This window comes from Macaca nemestrina, chromosome 3 (assembly GCF_043159975.1).
Source record: "Macaca nemestrina isolate mMacNem1 chromosome 3, mMacNem.hap1, whole genome shotgun sequence".
Lineage (NCBI taxonomy): Eukaryota > Metazoa > Chordata > Mammalia > Primates > Cercopithecidae > Macaca > Macaca nemestrina.
The window spans coordinates 146,798,328-146,815,935 of record NC_092127.1 but is presented as its reverse complement, the minus strand read 5'-3'; the positions used below and the strand labels follow the sequence as shown (position 1 = coordinate 146,815,935).

The 17,608-nt window shown below is 37.3% G+C and overlaps 1 long non-coding RNA gene across 1 annotated transcript; it reads right to left on the bottom strand.

Moving 5' to 3' along the window:
* Positions 1-11,199: 11,199 nt before the first annotated feature.
* LOC139362209 (uncharacterized) lies at positions 11,200-15,555 on the bottom strand. The gene is made up of 3 exons (XR_011620600.1): positions 15,363-15,555; positions 15,085-15,173; positions 11,200-11,366 (listed from the first exon to the last, which is right to left on the bottom strand). It is a non-coding gene; the product is annotated as an uncharacterized lncRNA (long non-coding RNA).
* Positions 15,556-17,608: the final 2,053 nt, after the last annotated feature.

Below are 17,608 nucleotides of genomic sequence, written 5' to 3'. Positions count from 1 at the left end.
ATGCAACCAAACTAAGTTTCATAAGTGAAGGAGAAATGAAATCCTTTACAGATAAGCAAATGCTTAGAGATTTTGTCACCACCAGGCCTGCCTTACAAGCGACCCTGAAGGCAGCACTAAACATGGAAAGGAACAACCAGTACCAGCCATTGCAAAAACATGCCAAAATGTAAAGACCATCGAGGCTAGGTAGAAACTGCATCAACTAATGAGCAAAATGACCAGTTAATATCATAATGATAGGATCAAGTTCACACATAACAATATTATCTTTAAATGTAAATGGACTAAATGGTCCAATTAAAAGACACAGACTGGCAAACTGGATAGTCAAGACCCATCAGTTTGCTGTATTCAGGAGACCCATCTCACATGCAGAGACACACATAGGCTCAAAATAAAGGGATGGAGGAAGATCTACCAAGCAAATGGAGAACAAAAAAAAGCAGGGGTTGCAATACTAGTCTCTGATAAAACAGTCTTTAAACCATCAAAGATCAAAAGAGACAAAGAAGGCCATTACATAATGGTAAAGGGATCAATTCAACAGGAAGAGCTAACTATCCTAAATATATATGCACCCAATACAGGAGCACCCAGATTCATAAAGCAAGTCCTTAGAAACTTACAAAGAGACTTAAACTCCCATATAATTATAATGGGAGACTTCAACACCCCACTATCAACATTAGACAGATCAACGAGACAGAAAGTTAACAAGGATATCCAGGAATTGAACTCAACTCTGCACCAAGCAGACCTAATAGACATCTACAGAACTCTCCACCCCAAATCAACAGAATATACATTCTTCACAGCACCACATGGCAGTTATTCCAAAATTGACCACATAATTGGAAGTAAAGCACTCCTCAGCAAATGTACAAGAACAAAAATTATAACAAACTGTCTCTCAGACCACAGTGCAATCAAACTAGAACTCAGGACTAAGAAACTCAATCAAAACTGCTCAACTACATGGAAACTGAACAACCTGCTCCTGAATGACTACTGGGTACATAACGAAATGAAGGCAGAAACAAAGATGTTCTTTGAAACCAATGAGAACAAAGGTACAACATACCAGAATCTCTGGGACACATTTAAAGCAGTGTGTAGAGGGAAATTTATAGCACTAAATGCCCACAAGAGAAAGCTGGAAAGATCTAACATTGACACTCTAACATCACAATTAAAAGAACTAAAGGAGCAAGAGCAAATGCATTCAAAAGCTAGCAGAAGGCAAGAAATAACTAAGATCAGAGCAGAACTGAAGGAGATAGAGACACAAAAAACCCTCCAAGAAAATCAATGAATCCAGGAGTTGGTTTTTTGAAAAGATCAACAAAATTGATAGACTGCTAGCAAGACTAACAAAGAAGGAAAGAGAGAAGAATCAAATAGATGCAATGAAAAATGATAAAGGGGATATCACCACCGACCCCACAGAAATACAAACTACCATCAGAGAATGCTATAAACACCTCTACGCAAATAAACTAGAAAATCTAGAAGAAATTGATAATCTCCTGGATACTTACACTCTCCCAAGACTAAACCAGGAAGAAGTTGAATCCCTGAATAGACCAATAGCAGGCTCTGAAATTGAGGCAATAATTAATAGCCTACCAACCAAAAAAAGTCCAGGACCAGATGGATTCACAGCTGAATTCTACCAGAGGTACAAGGAGGAGCTGGTACCATTCCTTCTGAAACTATTCCAATCAATAGAAAAAGAGGGAATCCTCCCTAACTCATTTGATGAGGCCAACATCATCCTGATACAAAAGCCTGACAGAGACACAACAAAAAAAGAGAATTTTAGACCAATATCCCTGATGAACATCGATGCAAAAATCCTCAATAAAATACTGGCAAACCGAATCCAGCAGCACATCAAAAAGTTTATCCACCACGATCAAGTTGGCTTCATCCCTGGGATGCAAGGCTGGTTCAACATTCGCAAATCAATAAACGTAATCCAGCATATAAACAGAACCAAAGACAAAAACCACATAGTATTTCAATAGATGCAGAAAAGGCCTTTGACAAAATTCAACAGCCCTTCATGCTAAAAACGCTCAATAAACTAGGTATTGATGGAACATATCTCAAAATAATAAGAGCTATTTATGACAAACCCACAGCCAATATCATACTGAATGGGTAAAAACTGGAAGTATTCCCTTTGAAAACTGGCACAAGACAGGGATGCCCTCTCTCACCACTCTTATTCAACATAGTGTTGGAAGTTCTGGCTAGGGTAGTCAGGCAAGAGAAAGAAAGAAAGAGTATTCAGTTAGGAAAAGAAGAAGTCAAATTGACCCTATTTGCAGATGACATGATTGTATATTTAGAAAACCCCATTGTCTCAGCCCAAAATCTCCTTAAGCTGATAAGCAACTTCAGCAAAATCTCAGGATACAAAATTAATGTGCAAAAATCACAAGCATTCTTATACACCAGTAACAGACAAACAGAGAGCCAAATCACAAATGAACTTCCATTCACAATTGCTTCAAAGAGAATAAAATACCTAGGAATCCAACTTACACATATACACCATGGAATAATATGCAGCCATAAAAAAGGATGAGTTTGTGTCGTTTGTAGGGACATGGATGCAGCTGGAAACCATCATTCTCAGCAAACTATCGCAAGAACAGAAAACCAGACACCGCATATTCTCACTCATAGGTGGGAACTGAACAATGAGATCACTTGGACTCAAGAAGGGGAACATCACACACCAGGGCCTATTATGAGGAGGGGAGAGGGGGGAGGGATTGCACTGGGAGTTATACCTGATGTAAATGACGAGTTGATGGGTGCTGATGAGTTGATGGGTGCAGCACACCAACATGGCAAACATGCGGTGTTTGGTTTTCTGTTCTTGCGATAGTTTGCTGAGAATGATGGTTTCCAGCTGCATCCATGTCCCTACGAACGACACAAACTCATCCTTTTTTATGGCTGCATATTATTCCATGGTGTATATGTGTAAGTTGGATTCCTAGGTATTTTATTCTCTTTGAATAATGTATGTAACAAACCTGCACGTTGTGCACATGTACCCTAGAACTTATAATAAAAAAAAGTGTAAAAAAATTTGTAAAATAGTATTATCATCTTTATAATGTTAAACATTCTTATATGAAAATATAGTATGCATTTTCATGTACTTGGATCTTGTACATTTTAAGAGTGTTTTAGAGTTTCTTAGGTCTTATATGTTTCCTGTTTAGCCTAGAAAGTTTTATCTTTTTTAATGCTATTGTAAGTGGGAAGGTATTTTTTTAATGGCATCTTCTAACTAATTGTTCTTTTCATGTTTGATTACTGTATGTTAATTTTGTGGCTGTCTTGATTGTTTAATGGTTTTAAATTAATTCTCTAGGGCTTTACATTAAACAATCAACTATTTGAAAATAAGGTGCATTTTTCCTACTGCTTTCCAATTTTTATGCTGCTTTATTTGTACTGTCTAATCACATTGGCTTGTATTTCCAATACAATGTTAAAGAACAGTAACCATAGCAAGCATGTTTCTCTTGTTCTTTAATGGGAATGCTTCTTATACTTTCTCAATAAGTAGTGTGTTTGCTTTGGGAATGTTATAGCATAAATGTTGAAAAAGAATTTAGCAAAATTTAATATTCATTCTTGATAAAATACTCAATAAAATAAAAATGGCTATTTCTATCATATGATGCCCTATATCTCTCTTCTGGGTTCTGATAACCACTCACATTCCTCATCCCTTTGGGCCTAACTGGAGCATTAGTTCTCCTGTTACCAGCCAGATGTGGGGTATGCTGCACTATTCCTGGTGGTCCCTTATGCCCTGCACACACGTTTATAAATAGCTCCTTGATTAAACCTTCTTAGATACCCTAATATGAGTATGCCATTGCTGTCCTGTTGGGACTACAACTGATGCAGACATTTTGTCTTGATGTCCATATTTTCTAACAGTGCAAGCCAGAGCCCTTCAAAAAGCCCATCTTCAGCAAGATAAGAAGAGTGCACCAGAATCAAAATCCATGTACTATTCCCATCACTGACAAAGTCTTAGTTTAAAAAAAAGATTAACTGGACTGAATGGCATGTCTAGTGACATACTTGATTTACATTCCTTATGTAACATAATTACGTAAGAATTTACATAACAGGATTTACATTCCTATCACTAACCAGTTACAGTGCTGGCTATAAGCATGGTTCGGCTGCTGGCCCAAGGACCACACTTTCAGTAGCATGGGTACAAACAGCATCAGATTTGCTAATCTTCAAAGATTTGAAAGACTTTTCCTGTGAAAACATTAGAACCTAATATTGCTTTCGAGAAGCTCTTTGACAGTTTTATCTGTTTATCTTTTCTTCAACAAAATCCAGTTTGTTTAGATTATCTGTCTCTTCTATATTTAGTTTTTATTTTGTCATACTGTGCTTTTTACCCCTGAGGTATAATTTATATACAGAAAAAAACTGCATAGTTCTAGTTTTGACTAATGTATTCACCTATAACGAGTGCTCATAATCAAAATATAGAACATTTTTCACCCCCAAAAGTTTCCTCATACCTTTTGACACTCAATCCAAACTCTCCCCAGTCAACCATTGATTTCTATCACTATAGAATTTTTGTATATTCTTTAATTTGTATAAATGAAATCATACAGTAAGGCTCATGCACCATTATATCTGATTTTTTTAATTTGGCATGGTTTGGAGTCTGTCGGTTTTTCATTTTCCTAGAAAATTTTACATGTTATTGACAGATATTGAAATTTACCAGCACAAAGTTGAACAATGTCTTTTCTTAAGATTCTTTAACCATTTTTTCTGTTTATTTATCCGCGTTGTTTCTTATATTATTATTTTCTCTCTATCTCTATGATTTTCTTCTTCAGATTCGATTTACAGACCATCAATAGATTAAACTCTCCAGGAAATCAGCTGTGATCAAGTTACTCTTCAGTTAAACTCCTTCACCTTTTCCAATTGCCTATGGAATGCATTCCAAAGTTCTTTTCCTGTCATCCAAATCTCTCCACTGTATGATCCACCTTACCTTTCCTGCTTCTCTCCTCAAGACACCACCGAGAATTTTATATACTTTGATTTTCCCTTAGTTGAAAAAAGCATTGGAATCAATGATGAATTAATTGTAGAAAATTTGATGAGGATATTAGCCTTTACATCTTTCATTGTATAATATTCACATAAATAATTATTTATGTGAATACATATTTCATTGTATAATATTCACATAAATAAATATTCTTTATGAATTAGCATGTTTTCTTCAAATGTGCAATGAGATCTATGTAATTTACCAGGTTTCCTTTTCATTTGGTCATGAAAATTTGAAATTCATATTCAAACCTGGAGGCCGTGTAGGATTTAGAAACCCTATTTTTCTTCTCTTCAACCTTTTATGTGTTGACCTTTTATTATCATTCACAAAGTTTAATCTCTCATGTATCTGATTGTTTTCCTTTTTTATAACTATCTTTAACAATCTCCACAAATGGTCTATATCCCTTATACAGTAAAATGAAAATGCATAAAGTTATCAAATTTTACTCTGAATGCACATATTTTAAACTTTCAAATCTCTGTGCCTTTTCTTCTGATTTTTTTTTTTTTTCTGAACCTGGACTATTTCCACCCCACTACCACCACCCCATCACCTAAAATATTTTACTCTTTGTACTCTAATGATCAAACTTCTACTTTTCCTTTTATATTCACATTGAATGTTGGCTTTTGCATAAAATTTTTCTCACCTCCATTGGGTGAATGTAACTTGTGTAAGATTCACCTCTTGCTGAACTTGTCTTACTCCATGCTTCTCCACATGTTGGCTTTTGTCTCAGGCTGATGTCAAGATGCCTGCAGCAGTACCACGCATCACATTCAGTGGTGGGAACATGCCCATGTAAAAGGGATCCATTCTCCCTTTTGCTAGGTGGGAAGGGAACTTTCCCTAGAAGCTTTCACTTATCATCATTATTGGCTACATTTGACTGCATAACCAGCCCTAAATTATGCACAGGAGGGGATAATGAAATTCCAGGATTGGCTTAACCTAATCAGTTTAAATTCTCAGAAGCTGGGCATGAGGTCAGTTTCCCCTGAAGCCCATAATCGTGTGGAGAATGGCAGATATTAAGTAAAATCAAAAATCTGCGAGGAAGGAAAATGGGAATATATTTTGTGTTGATCAATGGCGTATTCTGTAATTGTGACTTTTCCCTCCCAGAATCTTTATATTTTGATTGTACTTTTCATAATTCACCTAACACTTTCTCGTATTTTAGTTATCTGTGTACTTATTTTATTTCTACTTCCTGTCAACATTAAGTTCTCTGATAATAGAAACTCACTGAGTGCCCCATTTAGCAACCTGAAGAGTGGCTGGCTGTATTAGGTGTTCAATAAGTATATGTTTAACTAAATTCCGTGTTTTCCTCCTGGACAGCATGGGTAAATAACCTGTGTCTCTACGGATGCGTGTCCATAGCAGATACTTTCGTGTAGCTTCATGTTTTGGTTCAGTGTGTGTCTCCTATTAATTACCACCCACTAGCCCACACCTATACAGATGTTACTATAATCGTGGGTTTATTAAGTCCTGTGCTTTGATTTCCCTATAGCGAAAATGAATCCCCTATTCATGAACATTCTTTCACCTGGTTCCCCTTGTGACCCATTTTTAGAATGGCTCTCAAGGGCTAGGTGCAAACTGAGGCCAAAGGACAAAGCTTTTCTCTGTGCAAAGGTGACTGGCTCACACCAGGATCCAGCTTGTGGCCCAGGCCTCATTAGCACCATATTCTAATCCTGCAGAGAAGTCCCAGCCAGACTTCCAAGAGCAGCAAGAACAGCAAGCACTCTGTGTCTTACCGTGGCCAGGCCCAGCCAGAAGGGGCCAGGAACATCTGGTAGGATTCTGCACCACAGGGTGGCTGCAAAATATTCAATGTTTAAAGAAAGGAATACCCCCAACCTCACCAGGCCCCAGATACACAGCATTTGAAGAAAGATGTCTCCTTGCTCAAAACTGCTCTCTTCTCCTCAACCCTAGCAGTAACAGTAAAACTTCAAATAATCTCAGTGGCTCTTTCCTCCCACAGCGTGAATACGATCTGAGTATAGTCAAACTATTGTTTCCAGGATCCCATGAAATACTTTATTTATTTCAATTAGAAATCATCCTAATCACCTCCTTTGAAAAGGTATACCCTCTAATACATAAACTGGGCTTCTCTATCATGGAAGAAAAGATACACTGTGAAACAAATTTAAAAGTTCCTAAATTCCTGAGAAGCAAGCCTCACCAAATTTCCAGCAACCGCTCTAACTAAAAATACCACCTTCAGGACAGTGCAGTGCTTTTAAGCATTAGTATCTGACCAGTTGGTAGAGGGAGAAAAATCATTATGCATTCCCCAAAAGTGAAAACTCAGAAAAAGCAGAAAAAATCCTCTGGGTTTCCCACCCAAAAGGATCATTTCTGGGAATACTAGACAAGAGTCAGGATCATAAAATGGGTTTAGTAATTTGGGGTTCTCTGTAACTGATGATGCCTGTTTTTCTCCACCCAATACCATATAAGAAGGCAAAGCACTGGCTTGGTAAATTGTTTCAAAGAGGCACTGTCATGCAGGAATAAGGATGCATTCCCAATTTGTTTTCTCACACTGACTTCTTTGTATTGTATAACAAACATTCTCGTTTCATTTCTGGACAAGCAAGCTTCAGGTAAAGAACCCAGAGCTGAGAAAAAGAAAAAGAGGTGGTGGTTTGGGGAAAGAGAGATGGAATAGATTATTAATATTTATGCTGGTTTTTAAAACATTGCATTTGGAATACTATACAGCCATTAAAAAGAATGAAATCATGTCCTTTGCAGAAGCACGCATGCAAATAAAGGCCATTATCCTAAGCAAAGTAATGCAGAAACAGAAAACCAAATAATGCACACTCTCATTTATAAGTGGGAGCTAACTACTGGATATTCATGGACATAAAGATGGCAACAACAGACACTGAGGACTACTAGAGCAGGAGGGAGGGTGGGAGGCAAGTGTTAAAAAACTAACCCACTGTTGGGTTACTGTGCTCAGCGCCTGGGTGATGGGATCATTTGTACCCCAAACCTCAGCATTATGCAATATACCCAGATAATAAATCTGCACATGTACCCCCTGAATCTACAATAAAAGTTGAAATTATTTTAAAAATTAAAAATGAGTTTTTCACATTGATCACAAGTTGAAATGTTAATATTTAGATAGGAATTAAATAAAATATATTAATAACACTAAAAAATAAACGAACAAAAACAATGTATTCTCTTAGCTAGAAGTAAAATTAGGGAATGTAGGTACCAGTGTTATAATGACAGAATGAATGAATGAGCAAATAATACAGTTTAAGCTCTTACAGGTACTATGACGTTAGACAATTTACTTAGCCTCTATGAGTCTGCTTCCCCATTCATAATTTGTGCAAAGGTGACTGACTCACACCTGGATCCAGCTTGTGGCCCAGGCCTCAATAGGAGGAGGAGAGCAATAGCTTTCCTGTTGAAATATAATGAGGATTAGGTGTGATAATCTATGTAGTATTCTTAGCACAACGCTTGATACATTGTAATAACCCAAGAAATGTTAGTCGCTCTGATTATTATAATGATTGGTCTTCCTCTTTCCATGATATGGCAACTTTTACTGAACCCAAAGCTATATCTTGAAGACTGAATCTTTTTTAGTAAAAAGTTATTCTGGTATAGACAATCTTAACTGGGCCATGGCTAAAATACAATGTTTCTGGCCAGGAGGAAGTTACTATAGGCAGAAAGCTGCCAGTTAATTGCCCATAATCTTGGTAGAGACACTTAATTAAAAGCTGGATCTACTGGCCGGAGATCAGAACTGGCTCTTGATGAAACAAGTGACAGAAGCCAGACTAAGTGGGAACAATCTCTACAGTCAGACATCAGCTGAATGTCCTGGTGCTTGACCCTGGGGGAAAATGGGCTTTAAAGGAGGTGAGCACTCCAATGAGACTATGAACCTCACTCTAGAGAACTGGGCTGACAGGGGCTAGTTTTTTCAAAGCCAATATTAGGAAAAGTAATCCTAGTCTCTCTCTTTTCCCTCAAGCTCCCCTCTCTTTCTAATATCTCGGCTTTTTAAAATCATTGTTACAAGCCACCCCCATACACCATAGAGCAGAAACACATAAGCAAACTCTAAAAATAATGAGTACTCACATACTGCTTATGTGCTAGGCACAGTTCTAAATGTTATGTGACTGCTAATCCATTCAGTTAACATATTAACCCTTTGAGATAGGTACCATTTAAGGATCTAATTAAACTAAAGAGCGCTTCTGCACAGCAAAAGAAACTATCATCAGAGTGAACAGGAACCTACAGAATGGGAGAAAATTTTTGCAATCTACCCATCTGACAAGGTCCAATATCCAGAATTTACAATAAAGTTAAACAAAATTTTTAAAAAACAAGCAACCCCATCAAAAAGTGGGCAAAGGACATGAACAGACACTTCTCAAAAGAAGACATTTATTCAGCCAACAAACACATGAAAAAAAAAGCTCAACACCATGGGTCATTAGAGAAATGCAAATCAAAACTACAGTGAGATACTATCTCATGCCAGTCAGAATGGCGATTATTAAAAAGTCAAGAAACAAGAGATGCTGGTGAGGCTGTGGAGAAATAGAAATACTTTTATACTGTTGTTGGGAATGTAAATTAGTTCGACAATTATGGAAGACAGTGTGGCTGTTCCTAAAAGATCTAAAACCAGAAATATCATTTAACCCAGCAATCCCATTATTGGGTGTATACTCAAAAGAATGTAAATAATTCCATTATAGTATGTGTATTGCAGCACTATTCACAATAGAAAAGACATAGAATCAACTCAAATGCCCATCAATGATAGATTGGATAAAGAAAATGTGGTACATATATATCATGGAAAACTATGCAGCCTTAAAAAGGAATGAGATCATGTCCTTTGCAGGGACATAGCTGAAGCTGGAAGTCATTATCCTCAACAAACTAACACAGGGATAGAAAACCAAACACCACATGTTCTCACTCATAAATGAGAGCTGAACAATGAGAAGACAGGTGATATTGGAGTCACCTGAGAATATTTTTAAAATACTGATGCTTGACTTAATACTGAGATGTTGCTACATACTCAATAGAATGGCTAAAGTTTAAAAGTCTAACAATACTAAGTATTGGTGAAAATGTGAAACAACTGGACTTCTCACACATTACTGTAAAAAAATGCAAATGGTATAGTCACTTTGAGAAACAATATGGCAATATCTATAAAAGCAAGAATTTACTTACCATGTAACCCAGCAATTCTGCTCCCAGAGAAATTAAAACATACGTCCACACAAAGACTTGTATGCAGATATCCATGGCAATATTATTCATAATAGTCAAATAACTGGAAATAGCTTAACTCTCCATCGACTGGTAAAAAGATCAATGAATTATGGCTCATGCATACTATGGAATTCTACTCAGCAATAAAAAGGAACAAAATATTAAAATATGCAGCAATATGAATGAATCTCAAAAGCAATTATGCTAAGTAGAGAAAGTCAAATCTAAATGAATACACACTGTATGGTCTCATTTATATAAAGTTTTAGCAAAGGCAAAACTGTAGTGACAGATGGTAGATGAGTGGGTAGCTGGAGCCAGGTGTCAGGAGAGGGCATCAACTAACTAAGGGCACAAGGAAACTTTGTAAGGAGATAGAACTGTGCTAAGTCTTGATTAAGATGGTGGTTACATGGTTGTATACAGTTAACAAATTTCATCAGGCTGTATAGTTAAATGGATGAATTTTTATTGTACATAAATTATACTTCAGTTAGCTGATACCACAACAGAGACTAATTAAATCAGGACCTGAGAGCTCTGGGCATCAGTATTTTTTAAAGCTCCCCAGGAACTTCTAATATACAGCCAGGATGAAGAACTGCTATTCTAGGAAAAAGAAACATTATTAGCAAATGCATGTATACATATATATACACACACACACACACACATACTTATATATATACACATATAAATATATAAATATGTAAATAAATTAAAATTTATTTTTCAAGAGTAAAACTGGACATTTCAGGATTTCAGGGAACAATGTGGCTAGACCACAGGGTCCCCAAGTATGACTAGTACAGATTAGTCTAGAAATAGAACTTGGGAAAGATCATGGAGGGCCTCACATTTTCTTAGTGAATGAATGCTCCAGACTGTCCATCAGAAAAGCAATTTTTTCCCTGAAAACCTGTAGAAGAAATATTGTCAAAGGTTAGAAGTGAGAATATTATTAGTATTCATGTCTCTGCAAATGATATTATTACTGATAACAAATATTCCTCTGGACTCTATTGTATGTGTCTATGCTAAGGATTACAGAAGGGGAACTGGTTATGTCACTATGTGATCCGGAACAAGTTTTCTGTTTTTAACTTCAATAAACTTCTGTTTACCAACCTGTAAAATGAAGTACGGGGCTGAAGAATTTCTCAGACTCCTTGTAGCGTCTACCCATTTCTTCACGTGAAAGGAATTAAACCTAGAAAACAATGCCATATTGAAAATAATGACTCCGGTGGGGGTGGGGGGCATCTCAAGGGTCCTGGATCTGGAAATCAGTCAAGGTCATGTGATTGATATTCTTTTCCCCTTTTTTCTTCAAGGGCCACATGATGCCTGTCATTGAATCTCCTTGCTTTTTCTCATTCCCCACACTCATTTTTTCTGCCAACTTACTTTATGCTCCAAAATGGCAACTTCAACTCCCTGGTCTATAGGACCTTTTAGTCTGGTTTCTCAAATTTGAGAAAAAATGTAATCATGGCTTTTCATCCTAAATATTGCCCCTGCTTCAGGGGGTATCAATTCCTGTTGCATTCATCTTGGGAGGAGGGGCTGACAGAAGAAGTACAGTATTTAGGATTGCTCCTCCCTGTGCAGGACAGATAATGGAACCATCTAGTACACTAGCAACATGGTTATTCAATTTTTACTCTGCAGGATTCATCATAGATCCTGTTATCCATGAAAATTCTCCATTTCTATTATCTGAATATAACTTCTGAAGATGTGTGTGTGTGTGTGTGTGTGTATGAATGTGTATGGTGTGGGCACATGTGTGTGTCTGTGTGTGCCACGTGCATGCTTCAGGCAACATTCTGCTTCTGTTGCAATTTGTTCTGAAAAAATATCAAATGATTAAACATTTGAGAGTGGTATCAAATTAGATTTATGTTTTCTTTGTAAAAGTATCATCCTTATATCTAAAAGAAATGAAATATTTTTGCACCTGCATATCTGGTGCTATCAGTAACTTTTTATTTGTGCAGCAAAATATCAACAAAGCAGTAATGACATGATCTTAAAAACAGTTGATAACATTGGAGGTGACATCTGATAGTGTGATACTTAAAATAGCCACAACCTAAGAATTCTGAAAAATGGAGACAAACATTTCCAGGCAACAATATGCCAAGGTGGGGATTTGTTCTTTTTCAACCAAAAGCCAAAGCATCATTGATAGAACAAACAACAGACCAACAAAGAAAACCTTCTTATTACTACAACAGAGACGTTTTATAAAATCTTACCCAACAGATATTTTTGTAAGTCATGCATTGAATTAGAATTTCAACTCATGAAGGTCTTATAAATACACAGATTGATATAGTAGCAAATAGGATCAGAAAAGTCTAACACTATGGAAAATGAAGTTGTCTAAGACTATAAACTTCATTCTCAACAGAGAGGCCAAGGATTTTCTGCAATTAGTTTCTGACACATGGATATGAACACAGGTCTAAGAAAGAGGATCTAAGCAAGACAAAGAAGAGAAACAGTGCTCTCATAACTTTCATTACATTACAGTGAATAAGGATTCATAGTTTAAAAGTCAGAACTACACTTAATTCTATTACTCTATGTGTTACATATATGGTTTTAAGTGTGTGTGCACATATGCTTATACACATAGGTACATCTATGTGTTTAAGATGACCACATAATAGTCCATGTAGATCATCTGGAGTACATGCACGGTTTCTGTTAGCTAACCCTTTTTGTTGTCTCTATCGAGTTAAAAAACTCCTTCTGGTACCAGGAATAGAACCGAGTGTGCTACCTACTGTGTGTATCTGTCAATATGTGTTTGCTTCTCTGTGTCTGTCTGATTCTCTTTTTCTCTTTCTTTCTCTTTCAAGAGGAACTCAAAAATGGTCCCTGGCATTTTCATGCCAAAGCCATTTGCCATCATAGCAATTAAGCTCCTTTGATGGTAGAATATGCCCCCATGTGAAACTCACATAAAATCTTTGGGGCCATTAGCCCTTCTTCAGGCTGAGATGTAGCACTGCCAGTATGAAATATAAAATTGCTTATTAAAAACCAACAAGGAAAAAATGTCCCTGATAGAAGTAAAAGCCTGGCATCCCTAGATTGCATGCATCATCACAGCATCAGCAGCTGCTTCCTCAGTCAGTGGCAGAACAGTAAATCTAGGAGCGTGGCTATTCATCTACAGTATGGTTAGGAGGAGGCCAGAAGAGAACAGAATGACATTGGGTGAAAAATTAGTTGCTGATCAGCTAAGGTTACTGTCCAACTCCAAAGGTTATGGCAATATAATCATCTGCTCTTGCTCTGCAAGGGAAACTCAATACTGCTTTAATTATTTTGCTTTTGTTATCCATTGTATTCCCAATGCAACATCACATCCAGCAAATGAAGGAGTAGACCATTCAGTTATTATATACATAAATTTATATTACTGAGATGGCACATATCCTTTGATCCTATAAAGAGGATTGTGGGAGTTGACAGAAGGTTTTCATCTAAGCCTCCAAACGCCTGGCCCAGGACACAGGGGTAAACCATTACTCTTATTTTATTTTACTAATGTATTTATGTATTTATTTATTTATTTTTGAGATGGAGTCGTGCTTTGTCACCCAGGCTGGAGTGCAGTGGTGCAATTTCAACTCACTGCAACCTCTGCTTTCCAGGTTGAAGTAATTCTGTCTCAGCCTCCTGAGTACCTGGGATTACAGGCGTGGGCCACCACACCCAGCTAATTTTTGTGCTTTTATTAGAGATGGGGTTTCACCATGTTGGCCATGCTGGTCTCGAATTCCTGACCTCAGGCAATCCGCCCGCCTCAGCCTCCCTAAGTGCTGGGATTACAGGCATGAGCCGCCGCGCCCAGCCAAAAGATATGAATTTTTTAAGCTATTCTCAAAAATCTTCAGCCAGTGGGCTATTGATCAATTAGAAGAGAGTTGACTGACTTAACATTGAGGTGATGCATCTTCATCTACGGAGGATGCTTCAGGAATCTCCAAGGCCCAGGCCCTAGGATTTCCCAGTGGACATACTTCTTTAACTTATAAATTTATACCCTTTACCATATGGTCCTACATATTTTTGCTCATTTGGTTTACAACAGTTGTCAGGCTCAACTATTCTATTCTAGTCTACTTAGGAAGTATGTCGTTTGAGCTGGCAAGAATAATCATGTTTCAGTTTATTTTCATTTGGTAACGATGAGAGGAAAAGAAAAGAAGTAGTAGTCATTCTTTGACTTTGATGAAACCAGAAGGAAGTCACTGGGGTTCGTTAAAGACAGATGAATTCAAAACCAGAACTTTTGTGAAGACACTCATTTCAAAAAAAAAAAAATCCTTTTAATATTTCTCTTCTGAAAAACACGTTATCTTAATCATCAATGAATATTTAGTTAAGCAAAGTGAAGGAAAGACATTCCAAAATTCCAGTAAACAGAAATAATCATTATTAATATAACAGGGTATTCATATATATAATGTTATTTATAAACATGAATGAAAGTCACTGGTTTGAGGGTATTAATCCATAGACATTGAGTACATATAAGTGAATGAGGAAATACACACTCCTCCCTTTCTTGCTGATAATCTCATCTCAGGCCAGGACACAACATGGATGTGACTTGCCTTCTTCACCACAGCTTTCCCCGCTCCAAAAGCATCACCTCTGTTACCCAAATCTGGACACTCAATGCCTTTTCCAGTAAAAGTCATCACTGTAAAAAAAGAATAAAAGTAAAGAACGAATCCAAAAACCAAACAAAAAGGCGTGCATAGGCTTAGGTGTCCGGAGCTGCACGCCCCGGCCATAGCGAGTAGTAGCTGACGATTGAAGACGCCTGAGCTATGTTCGTTTCCACCCCACACCTTCTCCCTATCTTTGCCTTTTTTCCCTGTATTAATACCTCATAAAAGATGGCGCTCTTCCTGCTTCTTCTTCACCCATTTTTCCCCGCGCCCGCGAAAATTACTACCTGACAGCGCAGGTGCAACATGACGTTCGACCAGAGAAACCAATACCTACTTGGTCACGCCCTCTGCGATGAGATCATCTCCGCCTCTGGCCCAACCCCTTTCCCTCCAAGTGTATATAAGGCACTGCATTATCGCCATTAAAGAAGACTTGATCAGAGCACTGTCTTGTCTCCATTTTTCGTATCTCTTGTTCCCCAAATTCCCACCCCCTCCTCCAGGGCCTGCTTGGACTATCCCGCGGGCCGGGAGACTTAGGGGATAGTTTGCTTCGTCAAACACTATCAATCACAATGTTAAGCACTCATAACACATTTCTATCAAACTCATGTGAAACTTGGCACTTCTGAGCCCTGCCTCCCTCACAATCATATGTTTCTACTTCCCCCAAGCAGTCTTCAGCTTCACGGGAATGACATCTGTATCTCCAGATGTTTGTGTTTTATCAGGCCCTTCTCAGCCATTTTGATCAGGGTGCATGTACACAAATTATATCATAAATCTCTCACACTTCATATGCTATATCAAATAAGAAAAACATCAAATTTACACAGAGCTATGTTAAGCCGAGGAACTGTAACTTGAGATTTAACACCCTATTTGTAAGGATGTGCTATTATTCTTAATCCCTCGATTAATACAGGCTAACACTACTGTACAGATTTATTATGGACCATATGCTCTTTAATTATCATTGCCTCCCAAAGTTACCACTCGGCACATCTGCAACCGATGTGAGCTGCTGTTCCACTGTCCCTGCCTCAGCAGGATCTGATAACCATTTTTCAGCTGATGATGAAGAGTCAGTCCTTGATGAAGAGTCAGTCCCAACAATGTCTCAGAAGAGTGATTAAAATAAAATAAAATAGAATAAAAGGGAAGGGAAACAAACAGTGTCTTGGGGAGAGTGTAGGAAGTGGGGAGAATCCACTGTCAATGATGCGCCTCATCTGTTCAGGTTCGCTTTAGCCGAAATGATTTTTAATTGTAGACTGTTAATGTTTGTCTTCCAAAATCCAGCTGTTGTAAATGGAATTAAGGAGAAACCTTCCACTCTTGAAGCAAATGAGAAAGTGGAGAGTGTGCAAACATTAACATGGTTCTTAGATCAAGATGTGCCTGGCTGATTTAAAATCTTTTGGACCGCACAATCAGAGGAGACATAATTCATGGGGACTTGGGATTAATTTTTTAAAGATTTACACTACAATTTTAAATGACATTCTAGCTAATTAAGCATCTCTCTACATCACAAAGGAACAGTTCTTATGAACTGTTTTCCTCTTTATTGAAGTTTAACATTCTTAAGGTCACACATCTCTTTCTGCCAATAGATACAAGAGATATGTGTATCAAGACAAATGTTTCCTAAAATATTGTAGGTTTGATTAAAAAGTGGCGAGCTTTAGCAGAAAGAAACGTGACTTGTGGATTAGAAGACAGACATTGGGAAAATCACCTAACCTTAATCGTTTTTCACTTGTGTTATAAAGGACTTGAGCCAGGTGATCTTCAAGGTAACTCCCCTCCCTAAATTAAGGACACTCATGCGTTAGTATTGAATTCAAGACAGTTATAATCATTTGTGTTTTAGCCATACAGCAATCCAAGGAGGTTGATGGATATTATTCAGTTCTATTCTATCGCTGCAGAAATTAAGATCTTAATAATCCATCAATATACCAAATATCTTATAATCAGAACCATTTTGAAGGTCAATCCCTTGCTTTGAAAAATGTATTAATTCCCAAAAAGTTATTTTAAAATCTTTCAAAAGTAGAGCTTTCAAATATCGCTTCAGTGAATATATGGAGCCTAGAATAGTCAGGAATGTCTAGAAAATGAATAATGATAAAGCTGCAGGACTTGGAGCCAGAATTCAAGACTCATTGTTAAATAAAAGTAGCTAAGACAGTGAGGTTTCAGCTCAAGGGTAGACAGATAAACCCAAGAGACATGCTGGAGAGCCAACAAACAGATCCACACAGATATGGTCACTTGATTTATAATGAAAATGCCACTGCAATCCAGTGGGGACAAGATAGTCTTCTCAATAAATGGAAAACGGGGAACATTGACCTTTATCTTATATCATGCACAAAAATTAATTAGAGATGGATCAGATACTTAAATATAAAAGATATACAATAAACTTTCAGAAGAAAGCAGAGGTATCTTT